The 26,642-nt window shown below is 44.8% G+C and overlaps 1 long non-coding RNA gene across 1 annotated transcript in view; it reads left to right on the forward strand.

Moving 5' to 3' along the window:
- LOC146763208 (uncharacterized) overlaps positions 1–26,642 on the forward strand; it is a 662,135-nt gene that overhangs the window by 48,224 nt on the left and 587,269 nt on the right. The window lies entirely within an intron of this gene.

Genomic DNA, 26,642 nt, shown 5'->3' on the forward strand with positions numbered 1-26,642 from the left:
GGTGGGAATGCCTAGCTCCTCCCCCTGGGCAGAGCACCTCACAATGGGCTGATGTTATTCTGAGTCATGAGGTGTGTCCTTAATCACCTGTTAAACAGACCTGGCTCCTGGAGAGTGTTATCTCTGAGTCATGTGGCAAGACATTGATGGGCCTATTAACAGGAGATAAGGAAAACTGCCCAGAGGCAACTGCTTACTCGGATGGTAATAGGAAATATCTTGGTGCTCCAATCTTGGACAGGGAGGTACAGACTTAAGTTACACAAACCACACAGCCTTCGCTGTGTCTCACTTCGCCTCCCTGGGGGGGTGAAGAGATAAAGTCTGCCTGTGAGCCCCTGCTTAGTTTCTTCAGCTTGTCCCTTCCTTCCCAGACAGTCCAGATACTCACAACAACAACAAAACAACACAATGTCCCACCTTTTGCACTAAGACATTCTTTGTGAATTTCCAAAGACAGTGTGGGTGTTTTTTCACCTAGGCAATGTACAGTCTGCCAGAAATTCTAGTCGCCACCCTTGCTGTCTATATCTGCTCAGTCTTTCGGACTGGCAGGCTAGGTGCGGCTGAAGCAAAACATCCTTCCCCTATTACAGACTACACAGAACCTGCACCCCTTCTGTCTAGACAGAAATCCTGTCTGTGGTGCCAATTTTAATATCACGATCTGCTAGGACAAGCGGGGTGTCATGATGGTACGTTAACCGATCCCAAAAGTGCAAAAAGGCAAACGGCAGGGGACTATCAGTTTAATCACAATAAATGCACCTTTATTGTGGTACCAACAGCAAATGTGATAGAGGGGACAGAAAGGAAATAAAGGATAGAAAGAAAAAGAGGAGAAGGGGATTATAGCTACCACCATCGTGATGAAATCCTCAATGGTCCAGCCACATAGATTCACCATTGTCTGTGGGGGTTAACCAGAGTAATCTCAGAAAGTTACAGTTTATATAGTCTTTAGCTAAAGCGATTGGCATCTGGCAAGAAGGTGGGGAGATTGATGGGCCATTGCGAAGAAACCCCTTGGTCTGTGAAGCAGGTGCAGGCATGCAGGGACAAGCCACAGCTTGTGAGAACCTGTTTGGAACAGTGTTCTGTGAAAGCACAGCGAGCACTCCTGCTAACAGTCACTTGGAAAGCATCCACCTCGGCCAGGCCAGAACTTCTGTCAGGGGTCTTCAGGGTCCTTGTTGAAATGAACAGGGCTTATGCCTTTATTAATGTTCAGCTCTTTATTAAAAAGATCAGCTGGGCAGGGCGCTCGACACGGAGCTTGTCCCTGCTGTTGTAGCTTTTTCTAGGTAGACCACACATGCAGGGGTGGTTTATACAGGGTCGAATTTCCTTTTGAAGAATCTGTCCTTGCTTTAGATTGGGAACATATTGATCCTAGCTGAATAGTCACTGCTGTTGAGCTGCAACTTTCTTTCCCGTGCTTGATTTGTCATACTGGACATCACCAGACTTGGGTTGAATGCAAATGTACTACGTGTGGCGTATTGTGGTACTGTGCATCTCATAAAAGGAGAGATGCTTTCTGTCAATGTGATCCAGCAAGACACAGCAGAAATAATGCACAAGTTCAACGATTAGTATGTGGACATAAGTTTGGCTTACTTGGACAATTGGAGGTTACTCTGGAGCATTGTCTTACTGCTACTAAAAATAAGGATAAACATTGACTTCTTGGTGTTTGTTGTTTATTGTAAACTAGTGATATATGGTGTTTGCTTTAATCCTTGTTACTGGATAATTAAGCTTTTATATGTTGTCTCTTAGCTGTTCGTTTTTGCGGTAACACTATCATCTTGTGTCAAAAGCTATAATTGCAACAAGTCGGTAGTTTTCTGGGTTCCTGTTTAGGCAGTGTTGATTGTTTGTTTTGTTAATTGCAACAAGTCAGTAATTTTTTGAGTTGTCAAAAGTAGCCGTTGAGGCTCAAGTTCAAGCTCAGAGAGCCCTGCCAACCAGGCAGGCTCTTTTTAAGTGGTTTCAACTCAAACCAGGGGAGTTTCTGAATAAAGGGAGGGTGGACCTTTGTAAGGCGAGAGACAATCGGAAGCCAACAGAGTAAAGAAGTGCCCAAGAGAAGCCCTTTAAGATGTATATTAGCCCATTGGAAGGAAACTGTGGAAACGGGAGGAACGGAGAGTAAAAAGGTTTTGATTAAACATTGTAATCACTGGTGGCCTCTGTATAAATTAGAAGATGGGGCAAAGTGACCACCAAATGGGTCTATAAAATACAATACCATGTTACAGTTAATGTTATTTTTGAGGTGGGAAGGAAAATTGAATGAGGCATCATATGCAGATGTTTTTCACCTTGTGAAATCATCCAGAAGGGCAAAAGGATTGTGGTATTAACCCACCACAAGAACCTATGGTTCTAGCATTGGAAAAAGAAAATGAAATATGATAAATTAAGATGATGCTGTTCTGCCTGTAGCATTGGTCAATGGTGCACTAGAAACGATAAAATATATAAGGAGGAAGACTCTGATCTGGATGATTTGTACAGACCCCCTCCTCAATCTCTAGAATTGGAGTGGAACTCAGAAGAGGCGCCAACACCCCCAGGAAGCCCAGTATCCTCCCACACAAGGACAAGAAATAGGGAACAACCGGCAGTTTTGCAAGCACCCCTTAGAGAAGCAGTGGGACCAGATGGAACAATTGTATTATTGAAGGTTTCTTTCTGTCGCTGTTGAGTAAGAAATGGCACAGACTCACCAAAAGGCTGGTTTGCACAGCCTTTTTACTTTGCAAATCTGTCTTTTATACACTGTTCCCATACAGACAGACCAGATTGGTCAATTAATCAATACATTTCACCTGACTGACTAATTAACAAAAATACCTTTCTTATAAACAATCTTTGAGAAAAACAGGAAAACAGAGAGTAGGAAAACACCACCTGCAGGTTGTTTATAATAACAAGATATCATTGTTTCTCTGAAACTCCCTAAAGTCTCACAAGCCAATCCTGGGAAAACTTATCTAGTTTCCTTGCTCTCTGACCAGGCTGTCACATCCACACCTTTCAATACTAATGATTTTGAAATATGGAAAAAGAATGTCAAAGATTACCGGAAGGATCCTATAAGTATAGTTGGACATTTCTGGTTAATAGTAAAACAACACAATCCTGATTGGAATGATATACAGTTACTGTTACATGCAGTGACAGAAACAGAGAAACAGCTGATTTTAAAGGTAGCAGGGGATTTGGCCGAGGAACACTACAAAACACTCAGAATGAAAAGGAATTCTTTCCCCTCCAGGATCCAAGTTGGGACGTGAATAGAACAGCAGAAAGGCAAATGTTGCTACAATATCAGGAGCGGATTGCAAAACTAATAGAGAAGGACATCTCCAAATCCATTAATTGGTCAGCTTTGTATGCTGTCAAACAAGGTCCCTTTGAGTCTCCATCTGAAGTTTTGGATAGGTTAAGGGACACAATGCATCGTAGTACACCTTTGGACCCAGAATCAGACATAGGAGTACAGGAGTTGGTGTCTTTGTTTTTCGGGCAATCTACCAGTCACATAAGGCGTAAACTTCAGAAATTAAGGGAGAAACTTAGCAATATTATTGGACGAAGCTTGGAGAGTGTTCAGTAACCATGAAGAAGGGAACCAAGGGAAGCAAGGAAAGGTGATCACAGTAGTTAAAAAGGAGAAAAGAGGTTTTAGAAAGGGGCCAACACCTCCCCGCCTGGGAAGAGACCAGTGTGTTCTATGTAAAAAATCAGGCCACTGGAAAAACTAATGCCCAGAATACTGGGAGAAAGGAGATAAGGGGGCACAGGTGGTGGCAAATGTGAGTGAAGACTGACAGGGACCAGGGGGGTCATCCCTATCAGATCCGCTGGTTATAATGGAGCTAGGGGAAGGAAAAAAGCAAAACCAAGTGAAACTTTTAATTGATACAGGGGCAACATATTCAGTCTTAAACAAAGTTCTAACCCCTATAGGAAAACACTATATTATGGTTAAAGGAGCCACTGGCCAAACTGGAAAGGCTTATTTTTGTGAACCACTAAAATATAGACTGGGAAAGCAGATAGGTATACACAAATTCTTGTGTATGCCTAACTCACCACATGCACTCCTGGGGAGGGATTTGCTATTGGGATATTGGGACACAAGACAGATCGTGGACTTTGGACATGGTTTGCATAAGAGATTTGATAACAGGATGCCTTGGCAATAGCAAACAGAACTTTGAGGATTAAAACAATATTGCTAGAAGATTAAATCAGATGGGTTTACTGGAAAAAGAAAATTACATCAGACTTCTGCAAGCAAAAGATGTTTAAAATGTGTAAGTTTGTTTATGTGATTTTTAACCCAATCATTGTAGTAAAACATTACTAGCCTTCCCAAAATACTACATAAGCATTTGTATCCCACAATAAATTTGGATTCTTTGACCATCTCACCGAGTCCCCGTCTCTCTCTTCATCACTGATATTTACTTGAACAGTTAAATGCAATAATCAAATTTGAAAAAGGGGAAATTACTCTGAAGGTAGATTCTCAACAACACATTCAAATAATGAGTTTACTTTTAGCTGATGTTCCCATAGAAGGAGAAATCAGTGAAGACATCATAGCCCAAGTATACCCTGTAGTGTGGGCCACTGAGAACCCAGGAAGAGCTAAAAATGCACCACCAGTAGAGGTAAAACTTAAAGAGGGACAATGGCTGGTAAGAATAAAGCAATATCCTTTGAAGAAAGAAGACAGGGAAGGAATCCAGCCGAAAATAGAGAAGTTTTTGCAATAGGGCTTGTTAAGACAATGTGAATTGGATTTTAAAACCCCCATATTACCATGCCGGAAATCTAATGCAACATATAGAGTGGTTCAGAATTTAAGAGCTGTCAATAAAATAGTAGAGGATTTATACCCCATAGTAGCAAATCCATATACTGTGTTAACAGCATTAACACCAGAACTAACTTGGTTTACTGTTTTAGATTTGAAAGAGCGCTCTCCTCTCCCTCTTCCCTCTGCTCTTCTCTCATGTCTGTACCCTCCCCCGCCGGATCTGCCTCCGCAGTCCCCCCCCCTGCCGCGGGTTCAGACTCGGGCTGAGCCTCGTCCCATCCCCCACCGAGGGCTGCAACTGTGCCTGCCTTATCTATCACCGTCTGGGGAGTTTCTGCATCGGAGGAGCTTAGGGAGTGAGGTTAAAGGAAGTCTGAGGAACAGTGAGAGCCCGGGGACATGAGGCATGAGGGGGTATCATCTCCCTGATTTTTCATGGGAGGCAATCCTGCTTCCCCTGGATCTGTGGTGAGGGGGGTTGCCCCGAGCTGCTAGCTGGGCTGTCCCCCCCCCTGTTTTCCCGCAGGAGACTTAGCTGTCTGATGTGGAGTGCCACGTTGTGAATGTGACTCTAGTACTGTTCTTGCTGAAGGCAAAATTTTCGCGGCAATCTTATCTTTTCTATGGCTCGATAATATAGCTGCTTATTCATCTCTTGCCAAAAATTTGGCTCAAACAAAAGATGTGGCTCTGTGTGCAGAAAATTACACCACACGCACAATAACAAAGCTTTCAGCTTTTTTGGAGCAAGCTCTACCGGAGAAGCAGAGATCATGCCCTGTAGGGCTGATAGAATTTGGGTCTCCTCATGGGAAAATCCTGCACCCATGTTCTTAATTACGACCTTTCTCACCAAAAGCTGAGTCAGCATGAGGTCAGTCCAGAGATGGAACTGTTCACCATCCAGTAGGTCACAGGTAATAAATCCCAGGCACGCTTCTGGGTCTTCTCCTCCCCAGAAAGTCCTCAAGACGAGTTGTCTTAGTGAAGATCAGGTTGTTTTGTCTTGAGCTTTCTGCTCCCTCTCTCCCTGGAGTCTTCGGAGAGTGTGTGTGCTTTTTTTCTGCTGAAGGTTGAAGGTTGCTTGATGGATTGGCTTCTTGCCCTTTTTGCTGGCCCAGTCAGGGACACCAGATGACGGAACCCAGGCCTAGTTTGGGGCTCTGTGTGGTGGAAAAATCCCTCTTCCAACCCGTGCTTCCAAAGAAAGGCTCAGCAGTCTCTTGTTGTTCGGTCTCAAGGCAGTTTATTGTAAGCTATCTAAAAGATTGTCTTCTTGGTCTACTGCGGTTTGGTCAGCAGCTCAGGCAAAGGCACACACACACCCTGACATCCTCTCTGACTCCTGACTTCTTCTTCTCTCCCCCCATCCCCAGCTGCTGCTATCTTTTATTTGATACATTACGTGTTACATGTTTACAGTTTTTCCCCAATACCTACTACCTATATTAAATTATGCTTTTCTACTCTAAACCAATCTGTGAGTGCCAACATCATCAGGAACATGGAGGTAAGGAAGAAGAAAGAGGAAGGACAGGGCAGGCCCAAATCCCTCCATCTTAAAACCTCTGACCCCCATGTACAAAACAGAAACCCCCCTGTACAGGTGTTAAAACCCCCCTGTACAGCACTAAAAAATTCTTCCCTCTACTTTGTAACTACTTCTACTATAATATCTAAACTTTTGTGACTTCTTGTTCTTCCTGCAAAGTTGGTAATTCATTCCATGGCTCAAACTCAAAATCACAGCTGTTTCCAGCTGCCTGCCAGGGTCTCAAATGCTTCTGACCTGGGCCTGGAACCTCCAAAAATGTCTGAGGGACATTTTGAGTTCCAACAGCCTCCCTCTCCATGAAGCCTTCCAAAAGATATTTGCCTTTGAATGGGAAAATCTTAAAACTCAACTAACCTGGACTGCACTACCTCAAGGATTCAAAAATTCCCCCACCATATTCAGCAACCAACTCGCCAAGGATCTCGAGTCTTGGGAAACCCCACTCGGCAAAGGAAGATTGCTACAGTACGTAGATGACATCTTGGTTGCCACTGAGACAAAAGACATTTGCATGTCCTGGATGGTGAGTCTCAAACTTTTTTAGGGCTCCAAGGGTACAGAGTGTTCAAGAAGAAAGCCCAGGTAATATGGCAGGAAGTAATTTATCTGGGCTATGAGATTAGTGCTGGGCAATGGACCTTGGGACAAGCCCAGGAGGCTATATGCCAAACACCAAGGCCACAGACTGTAAAGGAACTGAGAACTTTTCTCGGGATGACCAGGTGGTGTCGCCTCTGGATCTATAATTATGGACTGCTTGTTAAGCCCCTGTATGCACTAATCAACACTGAGTGGAAGCATCTTCAATGGGATAAACGAGCCACATGGGCCTTCGAACAATTGAAAAAGGTCCTGACGTCAGCTCCAGCTCTGGAGCTCCCTGATGTAAGTAAACCTTTATTTTTGTTCTCCCATGAGAAACAGGGAATCGCCCTAGGAATATTGGCACAAGACCTGGGCCCATACCACAGGGTGGTTGCCTACATTTCTGAGCAATTGGGTGCAACCGCAAAAGGATGACCAGGGTGCTTATGTGTGGTAGCTGGTGCTCAACATCCAGGAAGCACAAAAATTCACCTTAGGACAAAAAATGACTGTGCTAGTTTTCCATACAGTGTCAGCAGTATTGGAGGTGAAGGGCAGTCACTGGCTTTCTCCACAGAGATTCCTGAAGTACCAAGCCATAATGATAGAACAGAATGATGTGGAGATTGTGGCCACTAACATTGTCAATCCAGCTTCTTTCCTCAGTGGGAAACAGGTGAACTAGTACACCACAACTGCTTGTAAACCATTGAGGCAATGTACTCAAGCTGCCCGGATCTGAAGGAAGGTCCTATGGAAGATGCAGAGAACTGTTTCACGGATGGAAGCAGCTATGTCTTAAATGGCAAAAGGCATGCAGGATATGCCATCATCACTTGCCATGAGGTAATAGAGTCATTGCCTGTCAATACCTCTGCACAAAAGGTGGAGATAATCACCTTGACTCGAGCCTTGGAATTGGCCCAAGGTAAGAATGTGAACATATACACAGATTCAAAGTATGCTTTTGGAGTTGTGCATGCCCATGGAGCAATCTGGAAGGAGGGGGGAGGGGGTTATTGAACTCCCAAGGGAAAAACATCAGGCATGCAGAAAAAAATATAAAATTACTAGAGGCAGTACAGGTCCCAAAGAAAATAGCAATAATGCATATCAGAGCACATCAAAAGGTGAACTTGGAATTAGTAAAAGGAAATGAGCTAGCGGACAGAGAGGCAAAATAAGCAGCAAGGAGAGAGGTAAAAATGGAAGGAGCTTTGATTCTGGACAGAAAAATTTCCCTTGAGGGTAAGCCAAATTATAACAAAGAGGATCTAAAGTTAATCATGGATTTGGAGGGGACATACAATGAAAAAGGATGAGCCTACACTCCAAAAGTGAGGGTAGTCATACCTAGCCATTTAATATGGTCTATAGTAAAGGAGGAGCATAGGAAGAGACATTGGGGAGCAGAGGCCCTGCATAGGCACCTAATTCAGGACATCATAGCTAGAAATTTATACACTGCAATAAGACAGATAACCTGATAGTGTGATCTGTGTCTCCAGACTAATCCCAAAAACACTCCAAAAACAGAAATGGGTCAAATTGGGAGAGGGAATGAACCTGGCCAACAATGGAAAATTGATTTTTCAGAACTCCCAAGAAAAGCGGGGTTTCGTTATTTACTGGTATTAAAACTGATACCTTTTCAGGATGGCCTGAGGCTTTTCCTGCCAGAACTGCTAAGGCTCGAGAGGTGGTCAAGTTATTAGTAAAAGAAATAATACCACAATTTGGGGTTCCAGATGTTATTCCCTCAGAGGATCCCACTTTATCTCAAAGGTGGTACAGCAAGTTAGCAATACTCTGGGTGTAGATTGACAATTACATACCCCATATCATCCCAACTCAAATGGACAAGTGGAGAAAATGAACCATTTGATTAAACAGCAAATTGTAAAACTAAGACCGGAGGTCAATCTGCCTTGGCCTCAGTCCCTTCCTTTAGCTCTCCTATGCATATGGACTAAGCCAAGAGCAAAGGAATGACTGAGCCCCTTTGAAATTCTGTATGGGCAACCCTATGAGATACAAAAGGGAGCATCAGCACAAATAGGGAAAGAAACTCTAACAGAATATATGGTGGCCCTGGGGAAACAACTCAATAAAATTAAGAAACGTGTACTGGGAATTTGGTGTAGAGGATTTGATGGGCCAGTACATAACATACAACCTGGAGATTATGTTTATGTAGTGTCTTGCAGAAGACTTTGGAACCAGAGTGGGAAGGACCATTCCAAGTGCTCCTCACATCCTTCAACGCAATCAAGATCAAAGAGAAGGCTGCATGGATACATCACACTAGGATCAAAAAGGCTCCACAGTCACCATGGAAAATCAAGTTGGTGCAACCTAGAAACTTGTGGTTCTTGTGATCCTAGCAAGGGCTACAATAGATGTCAATGCAATACCACTGACATAAAATGTGACTGGCATGTATATGTGTCAAGGAAAAGCTGCTGACTTTAACTCTCATAAGTTTTTGTGGCAGACGTTAAAAATTACAAATGCAATGGTGTGGCCATGAATAAATGTCAAAGGATGTGAATTAATGTTTGTTCAGGATAGAACACACAGAGGAACTATAGAACCCATTCAAATTGGTACTGAGTGTTGCAACAAATGCTTAACTAATTGTTCTGAGTCCAGAATTGCAATATCGGGATGTGAGACCACAGGGTTCAAGATTAATTATAATATAACTCAAGTTTGCATTCAGTCGTGCGATGACCCTGCTATAGCTCCTCAAAACCCAACACCAGGAACCATAACCACCCAGACCATACCCATTCAGACCCCAAAAGAAGCAATTCAACCCACAATCACCAAAATAGGACCTCATGCAATCAAAAAGATAGGAATTCAAAGACTATTGCTCAATTCAGAATGGTCCCTGAAGTGAGTGAAGATGAAAACACAAATAAATGGCTCTGCCATTCGGTCAGTGTGTGCTCCATTCCTCAAAACTTATTTTATAGAATGGACCACTTGGTTGCAAAAGTGTGCCCCTGCTAAAATTAAACAAAAAAGAGATCTTAGGGGGATACTGGAAATAGGACTGGGGGTCTTGAACACAATAGATTCAGAGGTGTTAATTAACAAATTGGCTGCAACTGATAACAATATAGTCAAATTGAAGCAACCCTTATAATCGTCTTTATTGGCATTAGGTACTAGCCAGTGGAAATTGGCCAAGATACTCCCAGAGTGGGAAGGCATATGTCTCAGGTTGGAAACGCAAGATGTGGCCAGGGGTGTGTATTCTATTGCCATCTGTTAGAGGTGAGGAAGTTATCTGCTGTTAATTGGGCCACCTGTTAAAACCAGGTGGGGCAGTTTTCTTTATCTTTTCCACAACCAATCCTCCCTCTGGGAAATATCTTCTGTTAATGGCCCATTGAATCTCACTGCATGACTGATAAAATTACATCATCCCATTGTGAGATGCTCTGCACAGGGGGAGGAGCCTGGATATAATCTGAGATTTAGGAGCCTTTTCCCACTGGATTCCCAGAGGAGTAGCTTTCTTTTGCACTGGATTCCCAGAGGAAGACCAGGCCCATCTACACCACCACTGGACCATCAGAGGAAAACTACACCCTTCTACAGGATCACTGCTTCAACAGATCCACATTTCTCACTCCAGGAAGACTGCAGCCAACATTTAATTAGACTGCTACCAACACCCAGACTAACAGGGTGTCAGGTCATATTTCTGACTCTGTCAGTGCTGTTTTGTATTACTGCCTTTTATTTTTATTTTTTTCCTAATAAAGAACTGTTATTCCTACTCCCATATCTTTGCCTGAGAGCCCCTTAAATTCAAAACTATAATTCAGAAGGAAGGGATTTGCATTTTCCATTTCAAGAGAGGCTCCTGCCTTCCTTAGCAGACACCTGTCTTTTCAAACCAAGACACCCTTTCATATAATGAAACATATGAGGCTGTGTTATGTGCATTGTCTTCAGTTTAACCCCTCAGTGGAGAGGTCCCTTGTAGGTACTGCTAACCACTGAATCGGCTGTGTGAACTGCAGAGTGAGAGTGGACTCATGTTGACAAAATTAAATGCCCGGTGAAAGAACCTAAAGAATAGACTATAACATCCAGAACAGGTGAGAGATAACCAAAGAAGCTCAAAGACATCTGAAAAGTAGAGTCGAGCTTCCACCAGACAGCTCGAGGACTGTTTTGGATGGAGAGTTTGAACCGTATTGGTTATTGATGTAATTGTCCTATTTTAATAGATGGAAATTACAAGCACCTGTTGAGGGAAAGTACACATGGAACCATAAGAGGTATTGGGGTGGTTTCCTTAGGAACCAACAAGCAGAGTAAGTCAAGAAATAGAGGGCAATACTGGGTTGACCCCTGTGTTCGCCACTGTCATGGTTTGACACTGGCGCAATGCCAGCGCCCCCATGAAAATGCACCTTCCCAAATGAATGCTGTGAGATGCGATCTGGAACAGAGCACAGCAGGCCCAAGCTTAATAACAAAGAAAAAAAACTTTATTAAACTACTACTATGATAAAAGGAAAAAAAAAAGAAGAAAACACACACTAAATCCAAAATGAAAACCTTCTAAAACATTCCTCCTCCCCCACCCAACTCCAACAAACCACAGTGAGACACAACTTGGACCCTCAGTCAGGTTCCCACCCTTCAGATAATCAATATTCAGTCTATCAAGGGAGAGAGGAGTCTCCTTTGCACCATAGACCCCCAGGAAACACAGCTGCCACCTCTTGTGTTTCCATGTCACACATGGCACCGCCCAGACACACCGGCCAGTGTGACACTCTCCTCTACATGTCACAGTGCTCTCACCACTGTGCATGGACAGAGACTGCTCATAGGGCTCCTTTAAGGATGCTTTGCCAAGGACCAACAGGAACAAGAGTCCAGTGTCTCATTTTGGGACTACAGTCCCCCCCCATTTTCCCCTGGGGCCGAGGGTCCAAGAACAGAGATCGTCTTCTCTTCTTCTCTGAAGACGGAGGGCATCATCACACCCTCCTCAGCTTTCCTCTGTTCATTCCTGAACTGGTAGTTGCTGAAGGAGTCTCTTGGCTCACCATTGCATACCCCTAAAATGCAGTCTCTCTTGGAGGAAGGATTGGTTCAGTCTATGGTTAACAAGAAGAGTCCAGCCAAAAGCCACTCCATCATCTCCCCCCAACCTTCTTTTCTGAGGTCCCAGGCTGTCTCTCTTTCCTTCAAATTGAGGAGGAGTAATATTTCACAAAGCCTTCATTTCCCAGGAAAGGGTTAAAATTCCGGACTCCCCGAACAGCTGAAATCTCGGCCCAGGACTCCATCTCTAGTCTCCCACGCTGGGCATCTTCCCCCCCCCCCCCCCCCCGCCTCCTTCTCCTCTGATGGCAAACTTGCAAGGTGTCTACAGGCTCTCTGTCTCTTTTCCCTCTAGGTTGAGGGGGGTGGGGAACAAAGACATCTCAGACTTCCTCCACCCTTCCGTCCACAGGAGCTGGCCCAGCTCAGTTCCCGATCCTTCCCCCCGGCCTACCTCCCCAGGTCACATGGGCCTTCCCCTCCCCCACCCAGCCCAGGCTGGGCAGGGGAGGTTTGCACTCTCTGCTGACTGGAACCAAAGAGAGCGAGTTCTCCTGGGAATTCTGCTTTTAACCCCTCTGTGTTCTCAGAGGCGTGTCCACCTTCAATTGGTCACCCCAAGTGTCAGTATCCAAACCTGACCCCTGACTGGATTGATCTCTTCCTTCCGAGAAAATTATTTTCCCGTGTCAAACCACAACACTATAAAAAACAAGAGTTAATTGTTCGAGCCAAATGACTTATAGAAAAGTAAAAGGGAGGGTTGTTATAGATTAGTGATGTGATAGTTTGCTCTCACAATTAAGAGATAGATATTATGTGCATGCTAAGGGAAGTTTTGTAGATGTATAGTGATGTTATTGTAATATGTTCTCCCATAGTCCTCTTTCCCCTCCCCCTTGTAATAGCCTTGGTAGTCAGGGCATTTGGGGAGCGCTGGCTTATTACTAGGAGGTGCAACATGATGACACCTGACCTCCAATCAAGATGTAAGAAAGTAATCTCCATCAATGGATGACAGAGAAGGAGTTGACTGACAAAACTTTGGGAGGGCTAAGGGTATAAAAGCCAGAGCATCCATTTTGTAGGGGAGTACGTGACTGCTGGTCATGGAGACTCCCAGTGTTGTAATTTTTTCTTATTCAGTCCTTTGTTGTATTTTTGTTAAGGTTTAATACACCTTTGAAATTTTAAAAGTGAGTGTCATTTCTCACAGTGGGAACAAGAGGAAGAAGTAAAAATAGTAAAGACATGGATGGTCTTTTCACAGGGATACACAGAAGTACTGGTCTTATTTGGGCAAGATATTAAATTAATTTACTCCATCCCTAGGAATTAAGTTATTGCAGTATGTGAAGGTCTTGCTCCTATTGGGAGAATGGGAGGAGGTGGTAGGGGAAGCCACTGCAAAATCGCTTAATTTTCTGGCTGGAGGGGGGCTTGGAGTATCTGAAGGGAGGGCACAGGTGATGGAGAGAAAGGTTGAATGTTTGGGGCATATTTTGACTGAAGGTTTGGGGTGTGTTGGCCCAGAAGGGGTCCAGGGAATCTTGGAGGTGCTGCTGCCCAGGACTGAAAGGAAGCTGTGACAATTTTTAGCATTATTAGGGTATTGCAGGACCTGGGTTGACTTTTTATTCTGTGACTTTTTAAACACAGCCCCAGTGTTGTGGTATGGACATAAGAAATACAGCAAAACTATAGTCAGACTCAGAAAAATGATTGGAATTGTCTGTGGATGTTAAACAGGGTTGTGACAAAGGAACTCGAGCTAGGGAAGATTTACAGAACACCCCTCGGCCAAATGGAGTAAAGTGTTTCTTGATGGATCTTCAAGAGTAATAGTGAGTTGTTAAAACCAAAGATCAGGGACAAAGACTCTCTAACTAATCAAAGTTACAAAGTGGTATGCTTATTACACTGGCAGGCTGCACAGGGGATGGCCCCAAAGGGTGTGACCACCCTGTACAAGGTTCTTTGCCCTCTATTTTCCGAGATCTTACATACAATATATATGCATAACCCCAGCAACTCCTATCCCCACTCTGTATTAAAATGAGGTTATTAGTCCTTCATGTGTACGCAATTCTTGTCTTGAATTGGGTCGGTGGTCTCAAATGGGGTCAATGGTCTTGAAGGATGAAGTCAGGAGAGTCTTCATCAGGTCTCCGTGACACTCTGGCACAATCCAAGGCCCCCTGCTATGTAATTGATTGACGTAAAGCCCAGGTACTAACCATTGTTCTATTGGTTTCAACATGTTCTTCTAATGGTTCACTTACTCCACTCCTTTCTATAAGCAAGCTCATAATGGAACAATTAGTTTTAGCATAAGCATCTAACAATCATTAACTTATCGTCTACCTACCTAACTTAAATAGTTTCTATCCCTCAGCTAAAATCTTAATTTTTTAAAATCATTATTTATTTCCCCATTCCTTCTTCAAGGTTAGTAAATTCTTTTACTAATATATAGATTCTTCTGCATCTAACCTACCTGTGAGGTAGGTGTTTCTTAAAACCGTACCATATGCTCTTGATATTGAAGTTAAAGCTGCTACTCGCTGCAACAGTCTCCAATTCCAAACTAGTATTATAATAGACAAAATCAAACTTATACCAACTAAAATAAGCAAAACAATAATTGGATGAACCAAGGTATTGAGCAAGCCAGTTGCTGTTGGTGACCACCCAAAAAAGCACTTCCCACCAGTGATGGGATGGGCCTTCCTCCAATTTTTAAAACACTCTCTGTATAGTCTCTGTGTCATGGTGTATTGTAATCAAAGTTCTCTTTCCTTCATCTTTAATTTCTCTAAGAATTTTATTTAGTTCATTATGTTTCAACAATTGGGCAACTAAAGTTAAGTTCATCCCTATAGGTACGGGTGATATTTAGTCAAATTTGCCTTTACATGTTGGTATGATACAACAGGTGCCCGATAGGAGAAGTCACATCCTTCAATTTTAGTAAAGTTACAAATGAACAGGTTAAATTGAGTTTCATTCACAGCAATCTCATCTACCATTATAGTGGTGCATGCTGTCCTAAGACAGACACAACCTTGCCCTGTATACACAAGTAAGGTTGTCTGGTCATTGGGATGCATTTCAAAGTGACAAATGCTTTGCTCTGTGTTGGAATCTGAGGTATTGATGATTCCGAGATTGTAAAAAGTCTCTGTCTTTCTGCCCCGCTACCAAAGAATAAGTCGTAATTCATCTGTGCTGGTTTTCAAGGTTGTTTATTCTTGCTTATCTATAACATGTTCTGCTGACCTGCCACAGATCTGTCCTGCAGGGCAGCGTGTGGGGCTCTGCCCCTCAGTGGGATGTTACAAACATTATATACCAGAAACTACATGTGCTATATTTACAATAATGTGCCAATATCTATCATCTACGTTGAACAGTGTGTTCCCAGTCTAAACCAATAGAAAAATGCCAACACTACAGTGAAACATGGATGGCATGAAGAAGAAGAAAAAGGACAAGGCACACCCAATTTCCTCCATCTTGTCCCCTTTGAACCCCTAATCTAGAATCCTAAAATTTTACTTTTGCACCCGTGCCACACTTAATTATTACTTATATCAAACACTCAGAGCTTGTAATTCATCCTGTAAGACTGAAAACTCTTTTCCATGGACAGAGATCAGAGACAGTGTCTCTTGGGGCTCTGTACAGGGGGGTTCCTGACCCCCTGCCAGGGTCCCAGGCCTTCCAGGGCAGCCAGAGGGAAGCCCTGGATTCCCACAGCTCTGTATCCAGAGCCTAAATTCAGAGAAGTTAGTTAAGCATTTGTCACAGTTTTTAGGATTAATTCATTAAATCCATCCTAGACAAACTCATATTCACATCCCTAAACATTTCTTCTTTCCCACACAGTTGCATTTGTAACTTTTAGCATCTGACCCAGAGACCTACAGGAGTCAAAATCATAGGCTTTCCGTTGGAACTTTATATATACCGGTCACATTATATGCAAGTGGTACTGCATAAGCTGTGGCTATAGCAATAATCATAAATGTCACAACTCTCCAAGCTACACCTACTTGATTATTTATTACAACTAGAAGCCATTCTATTCTTTGGGGGATTATTAAACTATGCTTATAATTTCACCCACACTCTATTTATTTTCCCGAGAAAGTTTTTATTTCAGTTTGTTGTCACCCAGTATAACTTTACAAAGTCCCTTGGGAGCCTTCTTCATTCAGGAGTGATGGATCCAGGTGCTTTGTTCCTTAATCTTGATTGAAGTAAAGGTGGTGAGGAGCACTTGGAATGGTTCCTCCCACTGCAGTTCCAGAGTCTTTTCTGTAAAAGACTTAATATATACACAATCCCCAGGCTGTACATCATGTACTGGTCCATCTAAATCTCTGCTTTGAGCCCCAGACACGTGTCCCAATTTCTCTGAGTTATTTATTTAGGGCCACCATATATCTGTGTAGGTTTTCTTCCCTATTTGAGTGGGTGTTGTCCCTTCTTGAGTTCAAAGGGACTTAATTTTTCTTTTACTCTTGGCTTGGAACAAATTTGTAACAATGCTAATGAAAGAGCCTGAGGCCAAGGTAACTTCGCCTCTTGTCCCAGTTTTAATCAAGTGATTAATTTTCTGTACTTAGCCACTTGACTGAGGATGATATGGAGTATGAAGTTCCCAGTCTATGCCTAAATGGTGGCTAATTTGCTGCACAATTTTTGAAATAAAATGTGGCCCCCTATCTGAAGACATTGTGGCTGGGACTCCAAAACATGGTATTATTTCTTGTAACAGTGCTTTGGTTACCTCCTGCGCTTTGGCAGTTCTAGTAGGGAAAGCTTCTGGCTACCCTGAAAAGGTATCTGTTAACATCAATAGGTATCTGTCCTAGGGTAACGTTATGATGCTTGTATCCCCAGTCGTCTCTTCTGTTTATGCTGGATATTATGTTCTGTGTCTTCAAGACTGGCTCTGAAAAGCAAAGTTTTGTTTTGTTATCAGCCTGCTCACTCCCCCACAGTCGGCTGGACACAGAGGGCGCAGTACATAGTGCGGCTTTTGCTTTTTGCTCTTGCTTTTGCTCTTGCTCCTACTTTTGCTCTTGCTTTTGCTTGTTAGTTAGTTTAGCTAGGCAGTCCAAATTTCCCCTGGACTGTTTTTCTTTCCCTTTTCTTGGAACCATTAGAACCTGCTGCAGACTGGGACCTGGGAAACACCGAGAGTTAGCACTTTGTGGCCTGCAGCAGCCATTCCCAGTGCCGGAAGAACCAATAACAGAGTGACCACTTCCAGAAGAGACTTTCTGGATGTATGTGTCATCTCTTCAGAGAAGTGAAAGAGTTTTGTCATCTGGTGTTGTTCTCTTTTTTTTTTTTTTTTTTTTTTTTTGTGCTGGGGAGTGCTTTGCCTGTTAAATAAACAGGTTTTTTCCACTTCTCTTTGAGGAAATTTTTCCCGAACCAGGTAGGGGGAGGGGCCGTGGGGGTTTGCTTTCTGGGGGGCTCCTTCTGGAGGCTTTCTCCAAATTTGCCCTAAACCAGGACAGTATCAATAACCCCCCTCTCCTGGGCAGTTCTGAAAAATCAATTTGCCATTGTTACCCAGGTCCATATCCTCTCCCAATTTGCCCATGCTTTTTGGGATTAGTTTGGAGGCAAAGGCTACATTGGTCAGTCACCGGAATCACTGTACTTTGCAAGTTTCTGGTTATGATTCTGTCTTTCAAATAATTATACAAAGCATCTATTGCCCAATGTGCTTTCTTATGTTCCTTTTTCACTAATGGCTATAGCATATAAGAGGGGATCACAAGCCTTCTTTTCTCTTCATCTGTAATAGCCCACCCCTCTTGGTTATAACTTCTGTTTTCTTTCTCAAAAATCCTCTTTTCTTTTTTACTGTACTTTGGTTTGCCTTCAGTAGAAATCGGCCCATCCAGAATTAAGGCTACCTGAACTGTTTTAGCAATTACCTCACCTTTAGCTGCTTCTTTTGCCTCTCTGTCTGCCAGCTCATTCCCTTCTTCCAATTCAGAGCTCACTTTCTGGTATGCCTTGATCGCTCTATGTGTATGCACAAAGCCAAATGCATACCTTGAATCCATATAAATGTTGATTTATTTTAATTCTAAGGCATGGGTCCAGGGAATTATTTTGGCCTTTTGCACAGAGGTGTTTCTTGGTAGTGGTCCAGACTCGATTACCTCTCTGCAGGTGGTAACTGCATACCCAGCATCTTTTTCTGCTGATCACATAGCTGCTACCATCAGTAAACCAGGTCTCAGTGTCCTCGAGAGGGGTCTCCTTCAGATCTGGGTGACTGGAGTAAGTAGCTTCAATGGCCTCCAGGCAATCATGGATCACCGGTTCTCCCATACTGCCACTGAGAAAGGAAGTTGAGTTCACAATATTAGTTACCACAATTTATACATCATCTTGTTCTATCATTATGTCTTGGTATTCCAGGAACCTCTGTGGGGAGAGCCAATGTCCCCCCTTTACTTCCAGAACTACTGACACTGAGTGGGACACTAGCACAGTTATCTTCTGGCCCAGTGTGAATTTGCGTGCTTCCTGGGTGTTCAGTACCACTGTTGCATCGGCTCTGAGACACTCTGGCCATCTTTTAGCTGCCACATCCAATTGCTTGGAAAAGTAGGCAACTGCCCTCTGATACAGGCCTAAGTCTTGTACTAGTATTCCCAGAGCAATCCCTTGCTTCTCATGAGAAAATAGAAAAAATGGTTTATTCACATCCAGAAGTCCCAAACTGGAGATGACATCAGGGCCTTCTTTAGCTGGTCAAAGGCGTATGTAGCTTCTTTTGTCCATTGGAGATCTCAGTTTCCCTCTGTGATCAGAGTATACAGGGATTTAACTAACAGTTCATAATTATAAACTTACAGTCCTTTATTGTCTGGGGTTTTGGGGTTTGGTGTATTGCTTCCTTGCAGTCCTGCTTTAGAGTCTTTTGTCCAGCACTGACCTCATAACCCAGGTAGATAACTGTGGGAATACAGGGCATCCCTCTGGCTGCCCTGGAAAGTCTGGGACCCTGGCAGGGGTCAGGAACCCCCCTGTACAGAGCCCCGAAAGACACTGTCTCTGATCTCTGTCCATGGAAAAGAGTTTTCAATCTTACAGGATGAATTACAAGCTCTGAGTGTTTGATATAAGTAATAATTAAGTGTGGCACGGGTGCAAAAGTAGAATTTTAGGATTCTAGATAAGGGGTTCAAAGGGGACAAGATGGAGGAAATTGGGTGTGCCTTGTCTTTTTCTCCTTCTTCATGCCATCCATGTTTCACTGTAGTGTTGGCATTTTTCTATTGGTTTAGACTGGGAACACACTGTTCAACGTAGGTGATAGATATTGGCACGTTATTGTAAATATAGCTCACATAGTTTCTGGTATATAATGTTTGTAACATCCCACTGAGGGGCAGAGCCCCACACGCTGCCCTGCAGGACAGCCCTGCCGCAGGTCAGATGGAACATGTTATAGATAAGCAAGAATAAACAACCTTGAAAACCAGCACAGATGAATTACGACTTATTCTTTGGTAGCGGGGCAGAAAGACAGAGACTTTCTACAATCTCGGGATCATTTAAATACCAGATTCCAACATAACTGTCATCCCTTTGGGTGGGCAGTCTGAGGGGCCACAAGCCCAGAGGACTCGAGCCCAGACCATCGTCCACCTGGCATCGACCCAGCCTGAGCACCAAAGGGTGCACCAGTAACAGCAGGGTTGCAGGCGGGCTCTGTAGCCCCGGGGATCACGGGGGAAGGGCGGGAGCTGCCTTTCCTGGGGCCGCGGCAGTGCGGGGACAGTGCGGGGCCGGCCGGGAAGACCTCGAGGGTGCGTGGAATGAAATAAGAGATTTTCCAGAGATCACTTGAGCTAACAAAATGAATGTGTCAAAAATGAATGTATCAAAAATGAATGTATCAAAATGAATGTATCATGTTTGTAGAATCATGTGTTGAATTTTAAGAAACCTCTGCCATGGCGCAAAAGACATAGAAAAAAGAAATTCTTTAAAGCTTCTTGCAAAAAGACAAATACCAGAGAAGACCAGGAATGCAAAGAACTCAGATAAGGAGGCCCCTCTGTCAAGGATGATGGACTTATCCAGATAACAGAGCAGAAGGCCAAAAGCGCATGCGCAGAGGAGAAGAGTTCAAAAGTTCAATGCAGAAGAAGGCTATGGTTTCAACCTCAGAAGACCACCAGAGAAAACCACGCATGCCCAGAAGGGCGTGGACCTATTTAGCATGAGAGGCGAAGACAGGCGGGGCCAGGGGTTGAATATGCATAGAAAAGTTGTGTAATGTATTGCATATGGAACACCTTTGTGAATAAAATTGTGGGACAAACTCCAGCTCGGGGCACAAGATTTTGGAGAGCTATCTCACTTGTGCCGGGCGCTGTCATGCATACCCACTTCATAACTACATTGAGTTGTGGAGTCTATTTATTTATTCCGCGTATCGCTTCAGGAACTGCGGCGAAAAAGCGCGCGGCAGCGCCCGTAATGGCAGGCGCAGGGTCTGGCGCAGCAGAGTGCCACAGCGGAGGCGGGTGCCGCCGCGGGGTGGCCTGGAGGGCACACGGCGAATGCGAAAACTGAACCGTGCGGGGCCGCGGGCACAGTCAAGGCAGGCATGGCCGCGGAAACCGCGCTGGCTACGGTAGGGTCGCGCATGGCATTGGAGGGGGCGGCGGACGCCAGCCAGACGTCCGGAGACTGTGCAGCAGCCGCAGGGGGAGACCCGAGCGGCGCCAGGCTGGGCAGGACATGGCGTGCGGCTATGGTCGCGGCGGCGGCGGCGGGACAGAGCGAGCTCACTCTGATGCCATCCGTGGAGCGCGGAACCGCGCTGCGTGCTGGCATTGCCGTGGAACCCGAAGGAAGCGACCCAGAATAGGACCGGGGTGGAGCGAGGGCCAGCTAGGGGAAGGAAGGAGGTGTTCCCGAGGGCGCGGCTGCGCCGGAGCCGGTGCAGGCGGGGCGTGGTCAAGGCGAGGGCATTCCTTCCCACATCCCCATGGCGATGCAGACAAAGGGGGCAAATCCAGGGCATGCTTGCGTTTGCCAGAGTCATGGCAAACGCGGAAGTGGCTGAAAATGTGGGGGCTGGTTTCAGAGAGGCAAATGCCAGGAGCGAGCTCGGCACAGCAGACACCGGGTGTGAACGGGGAGTGGGCGAGCAAGAAAGAGGTGCAGCCATGCCAAGGCAAGCAGAAGTGGGGCATGACTGTGTTATAAATGAAAATTAGTCCAGCTGTCATAGGTTAGGCGAATAATTTTTTTCAGCCTTGAAGTTTCAGCCAATTAAAATTTATTGATTACAGCAAGTGATAGCAAGCAAACAGTGCTGGGTGTAGCCGGGGAGTCAATGCTCCGCCAATGGCTCACACACTTCCTCTATTTCGTCTCCCTTCTTATAGTCCTTCTTCTCCCGTGTACGTGTCTGTTGTGGCGCGGCATGCGCTCCTCGCCGCGGCACTCCGAGCCGTGCCGTGCTGGGCGGTGAGGGAAGAGAACGGGGCGGCCGCTTTCCCCTGCAAGCTCTGCAGTCTCAGTTCGTGGCGCGGGGGGACAGACGAAGGCGACACGGGACTTGGGGGGGGAACGAGATGGTTTTATTCCATGAGCCCCAAGACCCCGGCGGGCGGGGGGGCAAAGGTTTTATACAGAACTCAGGAGGACGGGTGTAGGAACAGTAACCAATGAGGGAATAGCAGGGGAGGAGTTTAGGGCAGAACTAACATCTGGAAGCTGAGGAGGGGGCTAGAATGAATGACAGGGAAGGTTCTAGGGAAAGGGGCAGGGAAAGGGGGGTTGGGGGGGGGAAACAGATATTAAACAAATATCAAATGAAAGAAAAACACACCACCGCATCTCCCTCTTTTCCTTTACAAAAAGAAGGAGAATTTTGTGGTTTAAGCAAATTAATAAAACATGCAAATAATATAAAATCATATGATAACATTGTAAATTACTTAAAGGACATGAAAGACACATTATTGCATTTATAGGGCAGGAAGAGTAGTAACAGCCTAAATTAGACACAAGACTGCACAAAACTTGCTGTTTTGCTGCTCTGAGTAACAATCTAAAATAATGTAAATAATGTAAATAATTGAAATAGAATGAAATAATTGACAGAAATTAAACTAAAAAATTTAATTAGAATGATTAAAATTACAACTATCTAATTTGAATAAAATAATTAAATGGAATTATTGGAATTAAATATAATAAAAGATCAACTAAATATAACTAATACATTTTTAAATTTCGCAGCAATGCAGCAAGCCTGAAGCGATATAGTAGCTGAGTGATTCCTGTAGCAATAATGGTTAAACACAGCCTTTAAGTTAAAAAATATCAGAAAAGACTGAATTAATTATAATTACAACAAAACAACTTAATATAAAATCAAATTGTAACATTACATATTATTAAAAAAACATAAATTGAAAGACATTAAAAAATGATAAACTAATTGTGATTACAACATATGAAACATATAAAAACTTTATCTGGAATATATAAAATTGTCTTAAATCAAAGTCCAAATTAAGGGTACAAAGCACAGCAGGATTTGTGACTTCATCTGATTTAGAATTTGCTTCGTCGCGGTGCTTGCGATGTTTAGCTTTTTAAATTCTTAAAGCAGAGTCAGCGGATAACGGCGCTTGTCTTAAAGTAGAGTTAGCAGATAGCGATGTGGTTTGTTCAATTTGAATGTCCGTTTGAGAGGTGGGCATAATATCTTGAGTATTAATTAACTGGGATGATTTTTTTTTCTATAAAATATAACTCAACAAACAGATTATTCAAAAATAATCAAAAGCAAAAAGAGGAATTCGTAGTTAAATAAAAAGGAGTATTGGGTAGGGTACATTAAGGAATAGGATAGGGGAATCAGACAATCACTTAATTAGTGATTGCCATGATTAACAGGGGGTATCGGTAAGGGGTGGACCGGGGCGCCGCCATTTTAGGGGGAAGACAAAATGACGGATCCCCAGTCCCGGGTTTCGGCTCCATTTCCTCGGGAGAAGATCCCTCCCGACCCTCCCCCCGGAGGACGAGCCCGAAGAAGGATGGGGGAATATCCAACCCCGCCTCCCCACAATAGGGACTAGCCTCGTGCAGGGACGGTGCAGGGCTATTGGGAGAGAGATGGGACTGGCGGGAAACCAGGGGCGGAAAAGAAGGGTCAAGGCGGGAAATGGGTCCCGAGCGGCGTGGCCAGCGCTATCTTGGGAGGGGGTGCCAGATACACTGCACTTGGCCTGAGCAGTGTCCGGCAGGGCACTTGGGGCGGCTCGGCCACAGCAATCCCCAAGGGAGGATAGGAAAGGGTTTTAGGAAAGTCCGAGGGGATGGGGGCATAGGGAGCTTCACAGAAGCAAAAAGGGGAAATTTATAGGAGGGGGGGGGGGGGGGGCCGCCCGACGCAGCTGGATGTCGGCGCAATGCGTGGGTGTAAAGGGCCCCTTTTAACAACTCTCCTATAGCTAACGTGTCGCCCTCTTAGCTGATCCCTACTGGTGTCTTTTCTACCCCCTCCGTCCAGCCCAGAATGGGGAGGGGAGGATAGAGAAGACAACTTTTTCGAGGAGAAGAAAAAGCGATCTAATCTAGGTCCCCACAGAAGACTAGGCGAAGGATAGCACTCAGTGCTAGCTTCCCCCAGAAAAAGAAAACCCACCCGCTTGCCAGGGACATGCACGGCTACAGCCCCAGTCTGGGCGCAGACGGGGGTTAAAACGCGAGAAAAAAAAAAGCGGCAGACTCAGCCGTCCGTCGGGGCGACCCCCACCCCGTGTAGCCTACCTTACCTTGCAGGCTCGGACGGAGATGGCTTGAATCTTCTCCTCGACTCGATGGAAAAGTCGCGCTAAAAACTGGGGATGTTCCTTCTCTTTCGGTTTGGCCCTTCCGGAAGCCTGGGTGTTCCCGTTAAACCAAGACTCGTCCCCGAAGCCTTGGTTTCGGCCACTATCAGCCTCCGGTGGTCTCGCTGCAGATGCTGACCGAGGAACCTCTTCTCGGTCAGTCCCTCTTCAGGCTCCCCCGAGCCGCTGCCAAAACCGCTCTCTGTGTCCTCGGGTAAGTCTGCCCGCCAAAAAGCTCTGCAGCCCGGCTGCCCGTGCAGCGCGGCTGCTCCCGGGCGGGAAGATGGCGAGAACAAAGAGGGTCCCGGAGCGTCAGTTTTTCGCTCGGCGCTCAGCTCCTCTTAGCATCAGGCAGAGCTTTTACGGCCGTAGATGTTCCTCTTCCCTCCTTCTTCTTCTGTGAGGCGGGCGCCCCCACGAATCTGCCCGGTTTTTTTACAAGACGAAGGAGGGAACCATCCTCTCGCTACCATATGTTGTGGCGCGGCATGCGCTCCGAGCCGTGCCGTGCTGGGCGGTGAGGGAAGAGAACGGGGCGGCCGCTTTCCCCTGCAAGCTCTGCAGTCTCAGTTCGTGGCGCGGGGGGACAGACGAAGGCGACACGGGACTTGGGGGGGGAACGAGATGGTTTTATTCCATGAGCCCCAAGACCCCGGCGGGTGGGGGGGCAAAGGTTTTATACAGAACTCAGGAGGACGGGTGTAGGAACAGTAACCAATGAGGGAATAGCAGGGGAGGAGTTTAGGGCAGAACTAACATCTGGAAGCTGAGGAGGGGGCTAGAATGAATGACAGGGAAGGTTCTAGGGAAAGGGGCAGGGAAAGGGGGGTTGGGGGGGGGAAACAGATATTAAACAAATATCAAATGAAAGAAAAACACACCACCGCACGTGTCCTTCGGGCTGGTTCTTTCCTGTCTTAGGCCAGTTTCGCAAAGAGGGTCGTAGGGTCTGCTCTGCATTGTTTCCAAGTCTTGCTTAACCTGTAAAAATTTCCTTCCCATATATGGTAATTACATGCAAAGGTAAGTCTCTGACCTTTACACAACCCAATCCCCTTGAGCTCCGCTTCCTGATGAACAAACACCCTGTATCTTACTTATCACACAGCCAAATTAAAAATGAAATAATAAAAAAAATTATTTAGGATCAAATTCTCTCTGAGCCAGCCACAAGGAAAAGGACAGCGCCGAGCCCGAGTTCGGCACTGGGTGCGTGACTGTGGTAGATAGGGACAGGTGAACGGAAGATTTCGGGATGCAACAGAAAGCAAGACCCTTCCCCCCCTCATCCTGTGGTATATAATCTGTTATAAATTGAGGCGAATAATTTGATTCAGCCTTTTAAGATCAATTAATAATTTTATTAATTACAGCAAGCGATAGCAAGCAAACAGCGCTGGGTGCAGCTCAGGAATTTGTGTTCCGCCAAAAGCTGACAACCTTTACTTCTCTTCAATCCCTTTTTATCCAGCAGAAGTGGGGGTGATGGGTTTCATTCCACTGTGATTATCAGTTTCAGCAGCAGTTGGTTTGACAAGTGGGGGTGATGGATCTCCTTCCGCTGCGGTTATCAGTTCCAGCAGAGATTGGTTTCACAAGTGGGGGTGATGGGTCTCCTTTCGCTGCGGTTATCAGTTCTAGCCAGTCCTGCAAGATCTTTTACAATCTTTGTTTGCAGTTACCAGCCTTGCCCAAGCCTGCAAATTCCATGCCCCGACCCCCCCCACTCTTTTATCTTAATTTCATACTTTTGATGAACAAACAAGTCAATGCAGTTTTTCACATAATCCCCCATTTTATCTTTTATCATTTTGTTCATCAAATCGTTTTATTTCTTGGTGGGCTAGAATCAAAGTCTCTTCTACTTCAGGATCTCCAGGGAGAGTTTCATATTTGGCTTTGATTAGCATCAGGTGTGCTGCTTCCAATCTTCTTTTTACTATTTCAATTACCTTTGTTGAATATACATGGGCCAAATGTTAATCCTAACACTAATAATATTAAAGGACCCGCAATTGTAGATAGCAAGGTAGTTAACTAAGGGGAGTGATTAAACCAGGTCTCATACCAGCTCTGCTGGGCCTCTCTTTCCCTTTTCCTTTTCTTAAGTCCTGTTTTTAGTTTTGTCATGGTGTCTCGTACCACCCCAGTGTGATCTGCATAGACACAACATTCTTCCCGGAGAGCCGCACACAGTCCTCCCTGTTGTAAGAATAGCAGATCTAGTCCTCTTCTATTCTGCAGAACTACTTCCGATAAGGACCTTACTGATTTTTCTAATGCTGATATTAATTGTTCTATACGTTCCAAATCTTCGTTTACAGCAATCCTCAGGGAATTAAACTCCTTTGTTTGTTTTACTAGGGAGGCTACTCCCGTACCGACACCTGCTCCCCCTGCAAGCATTAAAACTGCCACTGTAAGTGCGGTAAAAAGCTCTCGTTTTTGTATGTGGTGTTCTGGGATGTTTTGTACATTATACATATATTCGTTGAGGTGATAGATAATTTTGGGAATCACAGCTACCTGTATACAATAGTTAGAGGTTTCGTTAAATATTTCTAAGGAAATACAGGGGGTAAATCCTCCTTTTGAGCAGATCTACTTGGTGTTTTTTACCGGGAACTAGCCATTTAGCTGGAGTATCTTCCCGTTTAGCTTTAGTAACAGTCTCACA

This window comes from Lonchura striata, chromosome W (assembly GCF_050655825.1).
Source record: "Lonchura striata isolate lonStrDom1 chromosome W, ASM5065582v1, whole genome shotgun sequence".
NCBI lineage: Eukaryota > Metazoa > Chordata > Aves > Passeriformes > Estrildidae > Lonchura > Lonchura striata.